General features: G+C 48.2%; 1 pseudogene; it reads left to right on the forward strand.

The window, feature by feature from the left end:
- The first annotated feature begins 7763 nt into the window (after nucleotides 1-7763).
- The window catches only part of LOC130112670 (beta-1,3-N-acetylglucosaminyltransferase manic fringe-like), a 91329-nt pseudogene continuing 76897 nt past the window's right edge, over nucleotides 7764-22195 (forward strand).

Genomic DNA, 22195 nt, shown 5'->3' on the forward strand with positions numbered 1-22195 from the left:
TAGACGGATAGAGAGAGAGAGAGAGAGAAATGATAGAGAGCGGGCTAGATGGATAGAGAGGGAGAGAAATGATAGAGAGCGGGCTAGATGGATAGAGAGAGAGCGAGAGCAATGATAGAGAGCGGGCTAGATGGATAGAGAGAGAGAGAGAGAGAAATGATAGAGAGCGGGCTAGATGGATAGAGAGAGAGAGAGAGAGAAATGATAGAGAGCGGGCTAGATGGATAGAGAGAGAGAGAGAGAGAAATGATAGAGAGCGGGCTAGATGGATAGAGAGAGAGAGAGAGAGAGAGAGAGAGAGAAATGATAGAGAGCGGGCTAGATGGATAGAGAGAGAGAGCGTAAGAGCGGCACGAAGGTCACCGTCCGGTCTAATCGCCTGCATTCATAATCCTCATCCGAATCGCCCATACCAACCAAGTGTCCTGGACAAAGAGGAAGTATGACAGCATACATATACTATATTTATAATACATTGTGTATGTGACTGGCTTCACAAGACTGCGCGTCGGCGTATGAAGTCTCACCCTGTCACACGCATACGATGCATTTAGACGTACTAACGAAGGGGGGCGTTGTTCTGCATACCCCCCTTGATCGCGCGCGTTAGCGCAGTTAAATTGGGGATGGCTGAGTTAAGCCGTGAGGTCCCACGTGGTTGCATTTACGTCAGCGGCGCTCAGACTTGGTCAGCTCGGGAGCAACGCCGACCAAACATCATTTTTGAAAGAGCCACTTTACAAAAACGCCCCAATTCCTTCACCGGACCTCCGCCGGGCTGCTAATAACACGTGATTCACGAGATGGGGAAAAAGCACGATAATGTTCTACAAGCTGTACCAGTAGGCTAAAGACATTAGAGACCGCCCTCCCCCCCAAAAAACGACTCCGTAGGTCGTTTACACAAGCAGCTTATTACGACCCATAGTGACGTTTTAAGCTACTTCCTATAACACGTCACTTCCCCTGTGACAACAAGCATCTCCTTCCATAAGCCGTCGCGAGAAGGAATGTTAACAAAAGCAAAGTGTAATGTCGCCTAGCGGTTATAACGTCCACGCTAGCTGACTTTCTAACTTGTGGCTAACGTTAAGTTAGCTCTTATGACTGTAATGATCTGTGCCCTCTGGCTATGTTAACTTATAACATTAATAAAGCAAGGACGACTTCTCTCGTGCTGGGTGTTTATTCACCGACCGGATTCCGACTGACGTTGTTACGTACATCACGTGACTTTGTTGTGGCGCTACGGAAAGCCGTAAGGGACATTAGCAAATCAAATATTACTAGCAAATATTACATCTCCCTTTTTCTGAAAAGTGCTGCTTTCTCTGCAGAGATACAGACCACGTTGAGCACGTTTATAAGCGAATACAATCTTAATAAGAAAGAATATGAAAGTGGAACTCTTATATAACTGGACTGCAACAAAGTAGTGTAAAACATTTCCTTCACTGTCTAAATGTGACACCGTAATAACATTTCATCTTTTTTTTCATTTCATTACTGGTAACTGCAAACAGCAGGTAGGTACACAAGGTAAGTGAACGCTGTAAATATTTCTTTTCAAAACATAGCAGGTATAGTACAGGTTGGTGTAAAATTCTCTTTTTTTTAACATTCATAAGTCAAGGATTTGTCTTGGTTTGATCGTGCGACCTGACCTCGTGGTGTAACCAGGCTGTGTGTCTGGTTGTCGCTGATTGTTCGTGTCTGGAGGTTCAGCATGCTCTTGCTGATGGGCTTGTGTGTTGTTGTTAGCGCTGGTAACAGTCTGCTGTGAAGTGTGTGTGTGCGTAGTGTGAGTGTTCACTCTGCTTTGTCGCAGGTGTTGACGGTTGCGTTGGTAGATCTGACCTTCTTTGGTTTGGATGTGGTAGCTCCTGTCTGTGTTCGCTGGTCTTTCCACAGTTGCAGGTCTCCAGGATCCATCCTCCTGCCGGAAGCGGATTGGTGTGCCTGCGGGCAGGTGGGGCAGAGGTTTGGCTGTTCGGTTGTAGTATGCCTGCTGGCGCTGTTGACATACCTCTCTCCTTTTGTGAACATCCTCCTGACTGGCGATCTGTGGCTGCAGGTGTTTTGCTGTTGATGGGAGAATGGACCGCAGCCTCCGACTCATCAGTAGCTGTGCCGGTGATTTCAGGTTGTCCACCGGTGTGTTGCGATACTCCAGCAAGCTCATGTAGGGGTCTTTGTTCTCAGCTTTGGCTTTGTCCAGGATGCGTTTGGCCGTCTGGACAGTCTTCTCGGAGAGGCCGTTGCTCTGTGGGTAGTGGGGGCTTGTGGTGGTGTGTGAGAAACCCCATGTCTGTGAGAAGTTGCGGAACTCACCAGAGCTGTAGCACGGACCGTTGTCGCTGATGATAGTCTCGGGGATTCCGTGTCGAGCCATTGCTGCTTTCAGCTTCATGATGACGGCAGATGAGGTGCAGCTGTAAAGTCTTTCTAGCTCGAAGAATCTGGAGTAGTAGTCCACAGTGACTATGAAGTCCTGTGAGTTCCATGTGAATAGGTCTGTGCCTATCACTTGCCACGGCCGCTCGGGTATGGCGTGTGACATCATTGGTTCCTTTACATTTGCGCTGCGCCGTTCTTGGCATATGCTGCAGTCTGCTACCGCATCCTCGATCTGTTTCACCATGCCAGGCCAGAACAGTAAGTCTCTTGCTCGGCATTTGCTTTTTTCCACGCCAAGGTGGCTGGCATGGATGCGCTGTATCATGTCCTTGCGAAGCTTTTGGGGGACAATGATTCTCTCACCTTTGAACAGGATACCGTCCATTTCTGAGATTTCTGCTCTGTGGTTCCAGTATTCCTGGATGCTGGGCGGGCACCTTTTCTTTGTGTCTGGCCAGCCAGTGAGTGTGGCTCGTCTGAGTGCGGTGAGCTGTGGATCTTGCGCTGTTTCCTGCTTGATTTCTGTGAGTCTTGTGTCGCTCACAGGGATGTTGCTGAGGACTGTGTGCACTTGGGCCTCCATCCCTTCCTGTAGGTCACTGTCGTGGTGTTCTATTGACTTGCGTGACAGTGTGTCGGCCACCGGTATGTCCTTACCGGGGCGGTGGATGATTTGGATGTCGTATTTTTGGAGCGCCAGGATCATCCGTTGCAGCCGGGGTGGTGCTGCTGCCAGTGGCTTTTTTAGTATTGCCTCCAGAGGCTTGTGGTCTGACTCCACAATCACTTTTCGTCCATACATGTACTCGTGGAACCTCTTGCAGCCGAAGACCACAGCGTAGAGCTCCTTCTCTATCTGTGCGTAGTTTTCTTCAGTGCTGTTGAGTGACTTGGACGCATAGGCAATTGGTTTGCCATCTTGGAGCATGACAGCCCCAAGGCCACTTTTGGATGCATCCACTTGGAGTCGCAGCTCTTTCTGCGGGTCGAAATATGAGAGTACTGGACCTGGGTGCTGTGTAATGAGATTCTTCATCTCTTGGAACGCCTTGTCGTGGACTGCATCCCACACAAACTCACTGTCCTGTTTCAGAAGCTGTCTGAGGGGTGAGTTTATCTGTGAGAGGTGTGGAGCAAATCTGGCGAGGTAGTTGATCATGCCGAGGACTGTCTCCAGCTCTGCTTTGTTCTGTGGGGGTTGCATGTCCTTGACCGCCTTCACCTTGTGTGGGTCTGGTTTGATGCCTTCGTGTGAGAGCGTGTGGCCGAAGTAGCTTACCTCGGACACGCATATGTGACACTTGTCGGGGTTGAGCCTCACCCCTCGCTCCCTTGTGCGCTTCAGCATCGCTCTGAGACGCTGGTCATGTTCCTCTTTAGTCTTGCCGAACACTAGTATATCGTCCACTATGGCCGTCACACCGTCCAATCCTTCATATGTTTCATCCACGCGTCTCTGGAACTCGTCTTGAGCGGACACGATTCCGAATGGCAGTCTGAGGAAACGATACCTGCCAAACACTGTGTTAAATGTCGTCAACATTGAGGATTCAGTGCTCAGTTTGATGGCCCAATAGCCTGACCGCGCGTCTAACACGCTAAAGTACTCAGCTCCAGCGAGCTTTGTGGTGGCGTCCTCCAGCGTGGGGAGGGGGTAGTGAGGTCGTTGTATCACTTTGTTAAGAGCTCTGGGGTCTAAACACACTCTAAGTTTGCCTGTCTTTGGCTTCTCAACAATAACGAGTGCGTTCACCCATTCTGTGGGTTCTGTTACCTTACAGATTATGCCGCCTTTCTCCATGCTGTCAAGCTCGTCCCTCAGTTTGCTGCGTAGGGCGATGGGGATTCTGCGTGGCGGGCAGACAACCGGCGTTGCATCTGGTGTGACGCGGAAGGTGCACTCGCCTGGGAACTCTCCTATTCCCTGGAAAACATCTGCATACTCATCCATTATGCTCTGTGATGTGACATTGTTTTCCTTGCTCACAGCCATCACTATTTTTACCAAGTTTAGGTCACGGCATGTTTTCATTGCCATGACTGGTGGGGCGTTTGTGTCAATGACGTAAAAGTCCAGCATCATTGCATTGTCTCTGTACTTACATTTGAGTTTGCATGTGCCTTTCACGCTCAGCGCGCCTCCTCCATATTCAGTGAGTCTGTGTATTGCTGGTTTCAGTGTCACATTTTTGAACAGCGCCAGAAACAGGTTGGTGGGAATAGTATTGGCCTGTGCCCCAGTGTCTAGTTTAAACTTTACCTTCTGTGGAGGTGTGCCAATTCCAACCTCTACGTAAGCCTGCTCGTTGCTTTTTCCGTTGTTCTCTATTGAGATGCAGTCTATGTACAGCTCTGTCTGTTCTCCCACAGCGGTGCTCTCCACTGTAATGTTGTCGAAGTACAGTTCTTCCTGCTCTCTGTCAGTGGTGTACTCTTCTGGGTTCTCTCCGACGGCATGTACTGTGCCGCGGTAGTACTTTGTCTGTCCCTGGGAGCTAGACTTGCATACTTTAGCAAAATGATTGAGCTTCTTGCATTTAATGCATTGTTTACCCTTAGCTGGGCAAGTGGCTTTAGCGCCGTGTAGCCCTCCACAATAGCTACACGCCCTAGCGGCGGTGCTAACGTTACCCTCCCTTTGTCTGAAGTTAGCGTTAGCTGCTTTGGGTGCGTTCGGTTTGTAAGTCTTTCTGCCTATTGCGTGCACCGTTTCATGTGTGCTGCCCTGGCCCATAAACGTTAGCTGTTGCTTTGCTAGCTCGTGTGAGCGGGCTACATCTATGGCTTTTTCTAGCGTTAGCTCAGCTCCCTGGCTAAGTAGCTTTTCTCTCACTCTGGGTGAGTTGGTGGCAAACACGATGCGGTCCCTGACCATCTCGTCGGCATTTGGGTAGCCACAGTCTTTGACTAGGAGCTTTAGCTCAGTTACAAATCGTTCGAAGGATTCACTCTCTCCCTGCATCTTTTCATGAAATTTATATCTGGCATAAATCGGGTTTGCTTTGGGGGTGATGTACTCAGTGTACTTATCGTAGTACGTTTCTAGCTTCTTGGCTTGTTCTCCGCTGAGTGTCCAAGTGTTGTGCACATCGCGCCCTTTTTCCCCTATCCAGAGCAGGAGGTAGCTGCATTTCTCCTCTTCGTTCTTCCCGCGCAGGGGGCCCTTGAACATTAGCTCCGTTGTTTGCCGAAATCGTCTCCATGCTTCAGGTAAGTTCGCCGATTCCCAGTCCATCCGTGGAGCTGGAACGCCGTACGAATCCATATTGGGTATTTAAACTCCGCTACTCTGACACCATGTAATGATCTGTGCCCTCTGGCTATGTTAACTTATAACATTAATAAAGCAAGGACGACTTCTCTCGTGCTGGGTGTTTATTCACCGACCGGATTCCGACTGACGTTGTTACGTACATCACGTGACTTTGTTGTGGCGCTACGGAAAGCCGTAAGGGACATTAGCAAATCAAATATTACTAGCAAATATTACAATGACGTCATTCATAGGTAAGCATAGTGCCAATAGCGATCTTACTTACTATACTAGACGGCGAAACAACACAACAACACACTGACTACATATTCTGTTGCTCTCACATTGTTTTACAAACCCACAATGCGCAGAGGCGAGAAGCATGTGTGGCGTACCTCCTGCCATCGGTAGGGGGCGCTAATTTAGGAAACGCTCCTGCGGGTCGTATTAGAGGGCAAACGACCTATGCGGTCGTATGGGTTGGAGGACTTGTGGGTAATGTGGCTGTGCTCACACTGAGCATCAGCAGACGCTTACACAACACCGAATCCCTGTCGATCATAGCGCGCCACTCATGACGGCGCACGCGAGGCACTGCTAAGTTCCGGCTTATGGGAAAGGCTTCCGCCTGAATGCGCGTTACGAGGATGACGTCATGCTCCAGGACGGTAAGACGGTTCTGGTATTTTTGTGTGGGCAGTGTTTTGCAAGAGGTCAGCAGTTCTCTGTTACTCATGCGTGTTAATCACCAATCAAAGCTGCTCGTTATGAAGCGCAGCCGTTTGGTTTTTCTTCTGTTTTTGGTGCCAGAAACATTCTTTTAGTCACACTTCTCAAAATGTCGTAATACGTCCTCAATAACACTTCCGCTTTGAAGTGACGCCTGTGTTGTCAGAGGTGTTAGACGACAACGACAACGGTGAGGACAACAACAACGACAACGACATCAAGAAATGGCAACGATGATGACAACAACAATGACAACAACAACAATGACAACGACATCAAAAAATGGCAATGATGATGACAACAACAACGACAACAACAACAACAACAACGACATCAAGAAATGGCAATGATGATGACAACAACAACGACAACAACAACAACGACATCAAGAAATGGCAATGATGATGACAACAACAACGACAACAACAACAACGACATCAAGAAATGGCAATGATGATGACAACAACAACGACAACAACAACAACAACAACGACATCAAGAAATGGCAATGATGACAACAACAATGACAATGACAACGACAACAACAATGACAACGACAACAACAACGACAACGACAACAAAAATGGCAATGATGATGACAACAACGACAATGACAACGACAACAACAACGACAACGACATCAAAAAATGGCAATGATGATGACAACGACAATGACAATGACAACAACGACAACAACAATGGCAATGATGACAACAACGACAATGACAACAACAATGACGACAACAACGACATCAAAAAATGGCAATGATGATGGCAACACCAACGACAATGACAACAACAACAATGACAGCAAAATGGCAATAATGATGACAACAACAACAACAACGACAACAACAACAACAACGACATCATAAAATGGCAATGATGATGACAACAACAATAACGACAACAACAATGACAATGACAACAACAACAACAACAACAATGGCAATGATGATGACAACAACAATGACAACGACAACAACAACAACAACGACAGCAAAATGGCAATAATGATGACAATACCAACAACGACAACAACAACAACGACAACAACAGCGACAATAACAACAACAACAACAACAGAAAACATGGAAACAGGTTCGTTGTGGTTTTGTGGGTTGCATTGTGTCTTTGAAACATGAAGTGTGTCTGTGTGTGTAGCTTTCTAATGTTCGGTTCGACACCTGTGTGTTGCGCTTCAGTCGGGTCTACCGCTTATAACGATCCACCCAGCGCCGCCCGCGCTGTGCGCAGGGGTGGCGTGCGGTGCGGTGCGTCGGCCTGCACGGCTCAGGGATCGGCACCGCAGGTCCTCTGGTGACTTGTGGGAAAAGGAAGAAGGCGGAGTGATGGGGGTGGTTTTGCCGTTTGCTGCCGAGTGAACAAATAACGCTCCTGCTCCGCTGAGTGTCAGACGGGAGCCCATCGAGACCCGCAGGGGGCGTGGTCCCGCTGATGCCGGAGTCCAAGGTCCGTTATATACACGACGTACGGAGACCATCGCTTGCTGGAGGTGACTCGACCTGCGCGCGCTGGGACGCACGTCCGAACTCAGGTGAGGAAGTGCGCCATGCGGTCAGACTGACCTCACGCGATGCTGGTAAAGGAGGAGGATGACGGAGCGTGCGGAAATTAGGTCCAGACGAATGGAAGTTGTGAGGATTGTTTGTACCCCTACTTTGTCATCCGCCAAGCCAGCGCCGAGCTGGCGCCGCCGCCGTGCTGGCTGTGATTCGTATGTACGCTAAGCAGCCCGGCTCCTGGTCTCCCCATCCCTCCGTCATGCAGAAGAAGAGGATCCGCCGCATGTGTCTGGTTCTGCTCCCCTCCTGTCTCGTCATCCTCTGCCTGGACTTTCAGTTGCGCGCGCGGAGGCTTCCCAAACTCAACGCGGCGTCTCGCGCGCCGCCGCCGCCGCCGCCGCACGTCGCCAGGAGCGGATCCAGGAGAGGACGCGACTTCCGGTCACCGCTGAGTTTGACGGACGTCTTCATCGCCGTGAAGACCACGGGGAGGTTCCACCGGACGCGTCTGGCGCTTCTGCTGGACACGTGGATATCCCGCACCAAGGCGCACGTGAGTCTCTCGCCTTATTCAGCTTGACGCAAAGTCAGCGTTTAACGTGGCTGAAACCAACGTAGTGTGTGTGCGCGGGCGCGTGCGTGCGAACATGCGTGTATGTGGGGAGGGGTGTTTGTTTATGTGTCTACCTGTGTGTATGCGCACGTGGCCTTTTATGTAAATTGATTTTTGTAGGGGCGTCCGGGTGGCGTAGCGGTCTATTCCGTTGCTCGCCGGTTCGAGTCCCCGTGTTACCTCCGGCTTGGTCGGGTGTCCCTACAGACACAATTGGCCGTGTCTGCGGGGGGGAAGTCGGATGTATGTGTCCTGGTCGCTGCACTAGCGCCTCCCCTGGTCGGTCGGGGCGCCTGGTTGGGGGGGGGGGACTGGGGGGAATAGCGTGATCCTCCCACGCGCTACGTCCCCCTGGCGAAACTCCTCACTGTCAGGTGAAAAGAAGCGGCTGGCGACTCCACGTGTATGGGAGGAGGCAGGTGGTAGTGTGCAGCCCTCCCCGGATCAGCAGACCGGGTGGAGCAGAGACCGGGACGGCTCGGAAGAGCCGGGTAATTGGCTGGATACAATTGGGGAGATAAGGGGGAAACTAATAAAAAATATTTTGTATGTATTTTTGTACGTATTTGTATGTGTTTTTGTATGTATTTGTATGTATTTGTGTATGTGTGCACGGATCTACTTCTGAAAAGGAAAGCTCCAACGAGTCCAGTTAAAGCGTAGGCCTGTTCAACCGCAGCAAATGGTAGCTGCCTTAGGAATAAACGAGGCTAATGACGTCATTACCATATGATGCTTTTAAGTCATAAATGTCCATTATCTGGCGATTCTTCTACTAAATTACAAGTTTGTTCATTTTTTGTTTTTGGTTTTGTTCAGAAGGCTCCGAAATAGGGTTGTAGTACCACAACTATGGCAGACTACTACTAGTTACCATCATGGTGTTTGACCGGACTTGCACTGATCTGCTGTCACTTTACATAAGTTTGGCCCCACTGGTCTCAACTTGACCCGCGATCAAGAGGCTTTGGTCTTGGACTTGACTTGGACTCACCCCCACCTCCGAAAAAGATGAGGTCTGGATTCGGTCTGGCCTTTTTTTTTGAGGGGGTAGTTACTGCAAAATATAGTGTATTCAAAGCCAGAGTAGGTCAAAGTCCATTTTAAGGTATCCTGTCCTCGGAATAAAAAAAGTCCACTTTTTTGGAACAAAAAAAGAGGCTCTTTTAGAAAGCTGACTACAGCCCTGTGCTTTATCTGATAAATCTTGAGGCGCGTTTGAATCCCTGGTTTATATGTATTGGAGATATTTTAACATGGCATTGGCAAGTAAATCCTACATATTGTGTGGGGCAGCGGATATACATTGAGAGACGTCAGTCATTTTAACGGTAGTATTTTAGATATTTTATTAGCACTGACCCTGACTCTAACCCCGACCCTGACTCTAACCCCGACCCTAGCCCTGACCCCGACCCTGACCCTAACCATAACCCTGACCCCAATTCTAACCCTAACCCTGACTCTAACCCCGACCCTGACTCTAACCCCGACCCTGACTCTAACCCCGATCCTAACCCTGACTCTAACCCCGACCCTGACCCTGACTCTAACCCCGACCCTGACCCTGACTCTAACCCCGACCCTGACCCTGACTCTAACCCCGACCCTGACCCTGACTCTAACCCCGACCCTGACCCTGACTCTAACCCCGATCCTAACCCTGACCCCAACCCTAATCCTAACCCTGACCCTAACCATAACCCTGACCCTAACCCTGACTCTAACCCCGACCCTGACCCTGACTCTAACCCCGACCCTGACCCTGACTCTAACCCCGATCCTAACCCTAACCCTGACCCCAACCCTAATCCTAACCCCAATTCTAACCCTAACCCTGACCCTAACCCCGACTCTAACCCTAATGCTGGTTGTCGATGCCCGCGCTTCTGGTGGACTGGGCATACGGAGCCTCACTGGTGACGTCATGACCGTTCAAGGTGATGCGTGGTATTTGGGCGCATCAGCTCTCCGCAGAGGTTAATGGAAAGGAGTGGCGTATCACCTGCAAGCAAAACTGGATTTCGGTGTATGCGCTGCACGCAAAGTGTAACATTGTGTTATTTGTACGCAGATCGGTGAGACCGGGTTGTACAAAATACACTGTAACCTCGGCAGCACCAGTAGCGGGGAGACAAGGTTTCAAACTCAGCAAAAACGCCAAGTATCAGTCTATTGTGACCTGTTGTGTGCCCGTTCACATTTGCTGTTCCTTTTTTTAGCCACTGTTTATCATAAAAGTCTAGGAAAGTCTCCACAGGGAGTAAGACGAGTTTGGAACCAGGGTTGTATTTAAGGTTATAATCCGCCAGCCGGCCTTGCAGCTTAAGGTTGTGAGTTTTGCATAGTTCCAGGGTCCGGGCTGTGCGCTGAAGTTAAAAGGATGTTTTCATGTTGTGTCATTTTTGCACAGTAAGTTGCGTTTCCCAGATGTGTAGCATAGAGCGAGTACGTGGTTTTTTTTTTAAACGAAGCCCTTTTTGACACGCGGGTGCATTGAATGACAGAGGCAGGCAGACGGTAGGAGGATATCCACACAAAGGTGTTCACATCCTAGAACAGTTTGTACTTCCTACCACCCATTCTTTCTCTTCTGCGCGCTCTCTCTAGCGCTCTCTGTCCTCTATATCTGTATGTCTTTTCCTGTGCCTCTCTCTTTCTGCTCCTCCCTCTCTCTCTCTCTCTCTCTCTCTCTCTCTCTCTCTCTCTCTCTCTCTCTCTCTCTCTCTCTCTCTCTCTCTCTCTCTCTCTTTCCTGTTCTCTGTCTGCCATTCTCTCTGTCCATCTCTCTCTCTCTCTCTCTCTCTCTCTCTCTCTCTCTCTCTCTCTCTCTCTCTCTCTCTCTCTCTCTCTCTCGCTCTCTCTCTCGCTCTCATCTAGGCCTTGCCAGCTCCAGTATTATCTACTAAGTGGCTTGTCAAAACACACGCTCTGCATGCTGCTAAAAGTGACACCTTCCATAGAGCATCTCTGTCTCGCTCCACATTCAGCAGGGCTTTAGCCTGCAGTGACTCCCATTTGCAAAAGGTGATGGGTAAAACCAGACTCTCTTCAAACCACCAAGTAGGATACATGCAAATCAATTATTCCGTGTGGTACTTAAGGGCCATGTAAAAACTCACAGGAGGTGCCAGCGGAGTGACGGGCCATCCAGCGCAGTTTAAAAAGACACACGTTCGACTGCTGATCACACACATCACTTGCGCATACATCCAAATCTATGAATATGGAGGGATGTGTGGTTGAGCAATAGACGGCCCGGTCAGTGTGCCACAAAAAAAGAGGCTGTGATTTAAGCAGTGCACTGGTCGTGATGAAATTCTCCGAGCCAAACACCAGAGTGAGAATACCCACAGTGGCCGTATCCAGAAAACAGAATATTGTTGTGCATGTTGTGTGGCTGCAACGCCCCTTGAGGCAAATTTGCAGTTTGTGATATCGGGCTACACAAATAAAATTGACTTGACTTGACTTAACGCACCAGCCATGGTGGCCCAGTGGTTGCCTCAATGCAAGAAGGTCCCGGGTTCGAACCCCGGGGTCGTCCAACCTTGGGGGTCATCCCAGGTCGTCCTCTGTGTGGAGTTTGCATGTTCTCCCCGTGTCTGCGGTGGGTTTTCTCCGGGTGCTCCGGTTTCCCCCACCATCAAAAAGACACGCATGTTGGGGTTAATACCCCTGGCTGTGCCCCCTGACCGAAGCAATGGCAAGACGAAGTGGAGTTGGTCCCCGGGTGCTGCACGGCGGCTGCCCACTGCTCCTAGCTACACAGCTAGGATGGGTAACATGCAGGGAGGAAGTTCCCCCACGGGGATTAATATAGTGTACCAAAATACCAAATCAGTGTGTGGGCACAGGCCGTTCACCTCTCGGTGGTTTCCCTGGGGGGACACCAGGTCACACTGTCAACAATCTAGCCGCGCAGCATCACTTAATTCAAGCGACACTGTGTAATTTTTCTGTGAGTTTAGCGAACGAGACGTGGTTGTTTCTTCGCGCACAGGAAATGGCACTCCACGAGGTGTGACGAAAACGAAGGCAGGATTTTAGATGTTTGGTTTTTTTTTTTCTTCTTCAGCGGTGGAACGTTCAAGCATTTTGGCTGCATCCTCTGCCGCCAACAAGCCACTGCTGAAAACAAACATGAAAAATCCCACATTCATTGTTATCCTGTCTTGAAGCGCGCGTCATTTCCTGAGCACGCATGACGGATTATGTCTCATTTGCTGGTATTCCGACGATACTGCCAACGCCAGATCATTTGAGGCAATACCAGTGGGGTTAAGCGGTGCACTGAAGCGCCAAAGGTCTCGGTTTGTTGTGTGCACACTTCAGATGTTAATATATCGACACAAAAATCACACAATGCCGTGTTAAAGGGGAATTTCACCAGTGGTTTTGTGATGCGCAATCAGTACTGATGTGCAGGCCCGCCCACAGAAATGACTGGGCCCCTGATAAGGTCCAGTGAATGGGACCCCCCCCACCCCACCCCCAAATCTGCTTTATTCATATCAACACATGCACATGCTCTCTCTCTCCTACTAAATAGGTATAGATGTGCTCAAATTTGTTACCTGTCATATATGGTAGTCAAATGCTCTTGCGCACATACTGTGTGACATACTGTAGCGAATCCGGGGAGGGGGGGGGGCAACCGTAGGAACCGCCGCGGCCGGGACGCGAACCCGTATCTGCCGCACCGCGGGAGACATCGCTAACCGCCCGACTAAAGGGTCCACTTATCCATGGACGTTACAACACATCATACCGGAAAGCGTAGGGGCTAGGTGACCTCGGGGAAGGTACGTGAGTGTTGGTGTGTTGTCTGATGGCGATTCATTAAAACCGGCAAAAGCTAACTAAAGCCTCCATCGCCATTATTTACATGGTGCCAGAAGTAAACAACGACAGGAGTCATGACTACATTCTACCCCCCCACCCCCTCCCCCGACGACCCGACGAACTTTTCCTTCGATAAGACGGGCGAGTGGCCGGATTGGAAGCAGCGTTTTGCGAGATTCCGAATCGCCACCAAGCTAGAAAAAGATGGCGCCGCGCAGGGGCGCAGCCTGATATGGGTAGCGAGTCGCAGAACATCCATTGATCGGTTGCATTTACTGATAAGGGATATGGAAGTGACTTTGATAGGGTGCTTGGAAAGTTCGATGAAGGAACGCGATGAACGTGCATGTTTCCATCAGCGCGCGTGAAGACCGGAAGAGAAAGCTGAGACTTTAATCAGGGCTTTTGTAGTGTAACGTGCATGGATAAGTAGACACGCTGGCCGCTGGTTGGCGGGTCCGACCCTTTAGTCGAGCGGTTAGCGACGCCTCCTGCGGCGCGGGCGATACGGGTTCGCTTCCCGGCCGCGGCAGTTCCCGTGGTTGCGTTGTCCCCCCCCCCCCCGAATTCGCTACAGTATTGAACTGTCGCAGCACTGCGACTTCAGCGCGAGCAGAGATGAGAACATCCGCGAGGGAATTGTTGTCGGAATACTCGGCAAAGATGTGTCACGGAAGCTGCAGCTGACGAAGGACCTGCCGCTAGCGCTGACCACGGAGAGGGTCGGGCAGTCTGAAGAGGTCGCTTCGCAAGTCAGCGTGCAAGGAGTGGCGACTGGGGCTGATAGGCGAAGTCACTCGTAAGCGCAGCATATAACACCCAAACACCACGGTAAGCCAAAAGGGGGCGATAATTAACAATGTGGAAAGCGTGGGAAACCGCAGCACAGTAAAGATGAAAATCCAAATGCATTGCGCGCAGCAAGGTTGGACATTGGAGTGGAGTGCGTAGGAACAGGAAAGAAGTGAGCGAGGTTACAGAGCAAACAGGGCAGCTGCAGTCACCCTTTCTTGGGGCTGTGAGTAAAGCGGATGGGTCATCAGACCAATGGGCCGCCGAGTTGCTGGTGGGCTCCACACCAGTTGAATTCAAAACTGGCACGGGAGCAGATGTTGACATTATCCGCGAGGAGACCTACCACTGACTCATGCCCAAAAGACCACTCCGACCTAAAACGACCATGGGCGGTCAAAATGACCGCTGGTTTTTAAACTATATTCTGTCAAGATAAATACCCAGTTGAGATATTAATGCATTGCATATGTTATTATGTCTGTTAAGAAACTCACTGACACCAAAATTAACATTTTAACTTTTAATGCTATTTTTCAAACAATTTAAAATGGCGGCTGTCCAACGCCTGTAAACACTGTGTGCTAGGAAATGACTGACACCTAAATTAAAATTTTAGCAACTATAATACTATTTTTGAACAATTTAAACGTCAGAGAGACGTGGTCTACCTTGACTAGCAAAATTGAAAAAGTGAAAATATTACCCGAAAAACAAAACGGAAAACACATACTGCTAATCTAACAAACGCAACAGGGCCTATAAAACGTGAAATGTAAAAAAAAGAACTGAAAATAAATATTGAAACAGTCCCAAACAATGACCGGAACATAAAAACTACTAGAACGACGGTGGGCGGTCATTTTGACCGCCGCGGTTTTTAAACTCTATATTCTGTCAATATAAATACCCAATTGAGATATTAATGTATTACATATGTTATTATGTCTGTTAAGAAACTCACTGACACCAAAATTAGCATTTTAACTTTTAATGCTATTTTTCAAACAATTTAAAATGGCGGCTGTCCAACGCCTGTAAATACTGCAACGCCTCCGTGGTAGTCATGGTGCATCTGAAATGGTAAGAGGCTGGTTCCCGTCGATGCAGAGAACGGAAATGGAGTAGAGAACGGTCAACTGAGCATGCGCGAAATGCCTCTACCACGCCCCCACACGCCCCGCGTAGCATCCAGGCACTAGGATTCTAGGAAGACCCGCCCCTACTCTGCGTCTGATTAGCTAACTTTAACCCTAACCCCGCCCCTAACCCTAACCTTAACCTACCCACACAACGGAGGCAACGAGTACTTGCGCATGCTCAGTTGACCGTTCTCTGCATCGACGGGAACTAGCCTCTACCCATCTGAAATGGTGTCTGTAACCAGACATGTTGGCAACAATCAAAACTCAAGTTTAGACTATTTCTCTGCACTGGAGGGCGCTAGTATGTTTCTAGGACAGAGCAACGAGCCTCGCGAAGGAAACGATGCGACCAACACACGTCATAAATACTGACATGACGCACACGATCACGCCCAAATGACAAGACAGTCATTTTGACCGCTCATGGTCGTTTTAGACCGATCTCAAAGTATTTTTTAATTGATCTAAAACTCGTTTTGAATAGAAATACATGCAATTTTAGGGGAATTGGGGGAGCAACAGGTCTGTGTCCTTTTTGCACAAAGTTATTAAACTTTGAAAATCCGAACTGGTCATAATGACCGTCTTGGTCGTTCCAGTAATTGCCGCTGTTGTTACAGGAACACCAAGTTGCTGGGAGAAGGTCTCTTGTCTTCTTTCTGATCTCCTCAGACAACCCTGTCCTTTGCTTTCTCTGGTCTGTGTTCAGTGTGGTGCACACCATGATACCCAACAGCACAGCAGCTACTGTTCTCCATTTAAACAGGCCGAATGACTGATTACAAGGTTGGAGACTTGTGTGCTAAATAATTACAGAAACTAATGAGTTGGAGATAGCACTATAATCCAATTATTTGTTGTCTCCTCTAAGGGGTACCAACAAATGTGTGCAGGCCATTTTAGAATACCATTGTAGAATAAACAATAATTCATCTCTTTTCACAGCTTCTCTGCTTTATTGGGTGACACACCAAAGCCATGCAAGTGCACGTGACCAAATAGCGTTTAACTTGGTCCCTTTTCAGGAGGAATGAAGCATTATTTCAATGAGCCAACACGTCTGAGCACGTGTGCACATGTAACTGAGAGCGAGGGCGCTAATTTAGGAAAGACTCCCGTGGGTCGTATTAGAGCAGTGTTTCTCAACCGGGGGTCCGCGGACCCCTAGTGGTCCGTGGTGTAATTGCAAGGGGTCCGTGAAAATAAAATATCTTTGAAAAAAAGATCCTATGACATTTATAGAAATAGGATTATTTTACTCAAATGTGACTGAGACCTTTATCTACCTAAACTATAAAGGGTAACAGGACTTTTTTCTCTAATCACATCTGTTTCACAAGTGTAATTTGTTGTATTTTAATAAGAGATCTCGCTCCCGTTTGCATTGTTAAAAGTTACTGCATAAAAATTCTGTTGTTACATATATCTGAAAGTTACTGAATACATATTCTGTTTTGTTACATATATCTGAAAGTTACTGCATAAGAATTCTGTTTTGTTACATATATCTGAAAGTTACTGCATAAGAATTCTGTTTTGTTACATATATCTGAAAGTTACTGCATAAGAATTCTGTTTTGTTAACTATATCTAAGTTACAACTGAAAGCTCTTATTTTTGCCCCAAAGAGTGAATAAATGCTATAATGCAATTTAAAATGCAGTTTCTACTGTTTCTATCAAATTGCAACCTCCCTCCCCCAAGATCAGGTGGAGGGGTCCTCAGGGTAGATCAAAAATACGCAGGGGGTCCAGGACCCCAAAAAGGTTGAGAACCACTGTATTAGAGGGTATACGACCTATGTGGTCGTATCGGGCTTTCGGACTTGGGCCGTTTCCAAGGGCAACGCCACGCCGGGCGCCATCTTCCAAGGATCAGAGGCATTTGCATAAACGTTACCTAGCTAACGTTAACGCTATGGATCATTAATCGTTCGTATTAATGATCCATAGCGCATCCATAATGATCCATAGCGAGCTAAATCGATCATGGCTAACTCAAATCGTATCCAAGTATAACGTTAGCCAACGTTATCATCATCCATCTAATGCAGTTAGACAACCAGTTTAACAGCTCTGTGCCTGAGACTGTGCGGTGACGTTAGCTACGTGACGTTAGCTACGTGAAGCTAGCTACGTGAAGTTAGCTACGTGACGTTAGCTACGTATTTGAACGTGATCGATTTACCCAGGCCACCCTGCGCCTCTTGCTTAAGTCCTCTATGTTCTTTCCTTCGTTTCTCTTCCAAGAAGGGAAAGAAAAAAAGCGCAACCCATTCTCGAGTTTAAACGGCCTTTCGGACTCAGGCCGTTGCCAAGGGCAACGCGACGCCGGGCGCCATCTTCCAAGGACCAGAGGCATTGTTACATCACGACCGAAAGACCGATGGGTTGGAGGACTTGTAGCATTTTTTCGTCGAAATTTCGATTTCTTACCACACGGCTTCATCTTTGCCTCTTATACATCCATCCTCCTTGTCTTACTGGATGCACAGTCCTTTATAGTGTATTTAAAGTCCATCTCCTTAGCCAGTTCACACTCAGTGGGGCAAGTATTGCCATTAGGATGGACATGATTATTGCTGGCCTCAATGCCCCCCCCCTAGTGGCTTGGCCCCAGAAAGCGTTCCCCTGTTTTAACCCTAATGGGGCAGTCCTGCTGATGGGTATATGCTAGTCAATGATAGTCGATTGAAGCAACAAAAAAAAAAATCACTGCGTGCAATGTTGAAGGAGAAATCGGTGTTCTCCCGCCGAGTGTTAAACGCAACGTCAGCATGTACCACAATGCATTGCGCTCAGGCTTCTGTATAGTTGTCCATAAATTCCTCCGCGCTAGTGTTGTTTGTCATTTCCGCCGTTGGACGTGGAGCTTGGCAAGCAGAACCGAGATGTGCTTTTGGTAAGGCGCCTTTAGAGTATGGCGGAGGCCAGAAACGCAAGCTAAATCGGCTTGTAGTTTTTCTTTCTGCCGACTGATGTCGCAATATGTCACTCGGTGAATGGAGAGAGAGAAAAAACTCTTCCACTACGACCCCAGAGGGAGAGAGGTGGTGAATTTTCCCTCTTAGTGCCTTAGCCAACAACCCATACGACCACATAGGTAGTTTGTTCCTGCCCTAATACGACCCACAGGAGCGGTTCCTACATTAGCGCCCCTACCGGCGGCAGGAGACATGCCACAGATACTTTTCACCTCTCTGCATTTTGGGTTTTTTATCTACTTGTTGACACCCTTTTTACAACGCCTCATAGACAGGCTGATAAAGGTAAGTGGTCAGTAAATAGGGATAAAAACCATTTGAGAACAATAGAATATTCGAAACGACCTATGGGGTCTTTCATTTTTGGTGGAGGACAGTCTCAAATTAGCTTTTACAGAGGACTACTGTATGTAAGCGCAGGCACATCATTGGGGTTATCTTCCTTCACCGGTGTTTCATTAAGCGAGGCACGCGAAGTACAATAAAATAGAGAAAAAAGGAAATAACACTGGAGTGCTTAGTTTCACATCCAAAAGTCCCAACTTAAGTGTTGGCCAATGATGTCATACAAAAGCCACCAATTTGTGTATCGCCTGGAAGGTTTTGCCCCAAGCCGTTATACTTCTATGAATATTAAACCAGGAGATATCAAGAAAGGTTAATAACTAGCCAGAGGGTTATTACTGGGGTTGGTTTAGATTTTGGTCTGCATTTCAGTGTGCCAACCTTTTTTCTTTTTTTCTTCATGTGAGCCAAGAATGAGCCACGCTGCTCCTTGCTCCTCATCGCTGCACCTGCTCTCTGTCCGCCTGACGGCAGAGGCCCAGACGAGGACCGTTTTACTGATGACGTAGGAATGGGAGTTTTTGCAGTTGGGCGCCTGCAGAGATTTTGGGGCTTCCTTTGGCGCCTTCGATGTGCGGCGAACATCCGTAGGAGTTAGCGCCTCGCCAGGTCTTCAGTGGCTTTCACTTCCTCTGTCGCATCCTGTCGAGGCATGTTGCGTGGCCCGGTCGGGAGCGTGTCCGTGTCCCCTCAACCCTCTTTCACTGAATTTGCCTGAACGTAACCTGACCTCCCTTAATCTGACGTGACCTCGACCGCTACCTAACCCGAACCTTAACCCAACGCTTACCCGTCACCTGTCCTTAACTGGCAGCCAACCCACTGGGTCCAGTGTTAGCTAGCATGCTAGGTCATAGTTACACCAGCCTTGGTTCTGTCGGTGGCTTAGTTATCCTTTAGATTTACCGGGTACTGCTGTCAAATCTCTCTCTCTCTCGGTCTCTCTGTCTCTCTCTGTCTCTCTCTGTCTGTCTCTCTCTCTCTCTGTCTGTCTCTCTCTCTCTCTGTCTCTCTCTGTCTCTCTGTCTCTGTCTCTCTCTCTCTCTCTCTCTCTCTCTCTCTCTCTCTCTCTCTCTCTCTCTCTCTCAATTCAACTCAATTCACTTTATTGGCATGACAAATTGTTCATCTGTGTTGCCAAAGCTTTTAATACATTAAAATGTATGTAAATTGAAAAACAAAGTAGAAATAACAATAATATTAGAAATATTAGAAATAACTATATCTCTCTCTCTCTCTGTCTGTCTGTTGCTCTCTCTGTCTGATTAATGGTGACTATGTTCCCCATCCTAAAGTGTTACCTAAAACGTTGTTCTTGTTTTGGTGGACGTGTTTTCATGAGGGTGTGGAGGGTGTAGATAGGGTCTGTAGTTCGATGTTGTGATTTAAAACCAATCTGACTTTTGCTCAGGACATTATGTTCACTGAGGAAGTCTTGCAGTCGACTGTTTCTCTGTGTGTTTCTCTCTGTCTGTCTGTCTGTCTGTCTCTCTGTCTCTCTGTCTGTCTGTCTGTCTGTCTCTCTCTCTCTCTGTCTCTCTCTGTCTGTCTGTCTGTCTGTCTGTCTGTCTGTCTGTCTGTCTGTCTGTCTGTCTGTCTGTCTGTCTCTCCCTCCCTCTCTCGCTCTTTCTCTCGATCCCTCTATCTATCTCTGTCTGTCTGTCTCTCTCCCTCTCCCTCTCTCTTTCTCTCTGTGTCTCTGTGTCTCTGTCTGTCTGTCTGTGTGTATGTCCCCCCCCCCCTCTCGCTCTCATTCTCTCGGTCTCTATATCTCTGTCTCTCTGTCTGTCTGTCTGTCTGTCTGTCTGGCTCTCCCTCTCTCTCGCTTTCTTTTTCTCTCTGTCTGTCTGTCTGGCTCTCCCTCTCTCTCGCTTTCCCTTTCTCTCTGTCTGTCTGTCTGTCTGTCTGTCTGTCTGTCTGTCTGTCTGTCTGGTCTGTCTGTCTGTCTGTCTGTCAGTCTCTCTGTCTCTCTCTTTCTCTCTCTCTCTCTCTCAGTTCAATTCAAAGGGCTTTATTGGCATGAAAGTTTTAAAAACAACGTTGCCAAAGCATCAAAGAGCAATTTGGACGGTACATGATAACACTGAAAGTGAACGTCAACACAACACCACACTGATCAATAAAGACACAATAAATACACAATAACAATAAAAAAGAGAAGTAGATCAGAAGGTGGAGCATGGGTTGTGAGGAGACTACAGCTGTCATGTGTTGTGCTGCTTGTCTCTCAGGCTGTCACATGACCTGACATATCTTGCTGCATCTATGTGCTGACACTGTTTTCCCCAAGTACATGTTGCATTTTAGTCTGCTCAGAGAGTGTGTCCAAGTCTTGGAATTTGCATTTAATTATTGTAAAGAACTTTGTTCTTAAGTCTTCATATGTGCTGCATTGTAGCAGGAAGTGTTGCTCTGTCTCTCTGGACAGAGCTGACACAGTCCGTCTTCTCTAGGCAGCAGGTCTGTCTTCTCTAGGTAGCCAGGTCCGTCTTCTCTAGGCAGCAGGTCTGTCTTCTCTAGATAGCAGGTCTGTCTTCTCTAGGCAGCCAGGTTCTTCTTCTGTAGACAGCAGGTCTGTGTTCTCTAGGCAGCCATGTCTTTCTTCTCTAGGTAGCAGGTCAGTCTTCTCTAGGCAGCCATGTCTTTCTTCTCTAGGTAGCAGGTCTGTCTTCTCTAGGCAGCCATGTCTTTCTTTTCTAGGTAGCAGGTCTGTCTTCTCTAGGCAGCCATGTCTTTCTTTTCTAGGCAGCAGGTCTGTCTTCTCTAGGTAGCAGGTCTGTCTTCTCTAGGCAGCCATGTCTTTCTTTTCTAGGCAGCAGGTCTGTCTTCTCTAGGCAGCCATGTCTTTCTTCTCTAGGTAGCAGGTCTGTCTTCTCTAGGCAGCCATGTCTTTCTTTTCTAGGTAGCAGGTCTGTCTTCTCTAGGCAGTCATGTCTTTCTTTTCTAGGTAGCAGGTCTGTCTTCTCTAGGCAGCAGGTCTGTCTTCTCTAGGCAGCCATGTCTTTCTTTTCTAGGTAGCAGGTCTGTCTTCTCTAGGTAGCAGGTCTGTCTTCTCTAGGCAGCCATGTCTTTCTTTTCTAGGCAGCAGGTCTGTCTTCTCTAGGCAGCCATGTCTTTCTTCTCTAGATAGCAGGTCTGTCTTCTCTAGGCAGCCATGTCTTTCTTCTCTAGGTAGCAGGTCTGTCTTCTCTAGGCAGCCATGTCTTTCTTTTCTAGGTAGCAGGTCTGTCTTCTCTAGGCAGTCATGTCTTTCTTTTCTAGGTAGCAGGTCTGTCTTCTCTAGGCAGCAGGTCTGTCTTCTCTAGGCAGCCATGTCTTTCTTTTCTAGGTAGCAGGTCTGTCTTCTCTAGGCAGTCATGTCTTTCTTTTCTAGGTAGCAGGTCTGTCTTCTCTAGGCAGCAGGTCTGTCTTTTCTAGGCAGCCATGTCTTTCTTTTCTATGTAGCAGGTCTGTCTTCTCTAGGCAGTCATGTCTTTCTTTTCTAGGTAGCAGGTCTGTCTTCTCTAGGCAGCCATGTCTTTCTTTTCTAGGCAGCAGGTCTGTCTTCTCTAGGCAGCCATGTCTTTC

The sequence above is a fragment of the Lampris incognitus genome, chromosome 5 (assembly GCF_029633865.1).
Source record: "Lampris incognitus isolate fLamInc1 chromosome 5, fLamInc1.hap2, whole genome shotgun sequence".
In the NCBI taxonomy this organism is placed as follows: domain Eukaryota; kingdom Metazoa; phylum Chordata; class Actinopteri; order Lampriformes; family Lampridae; genus Lampris; species Lampris incognitus.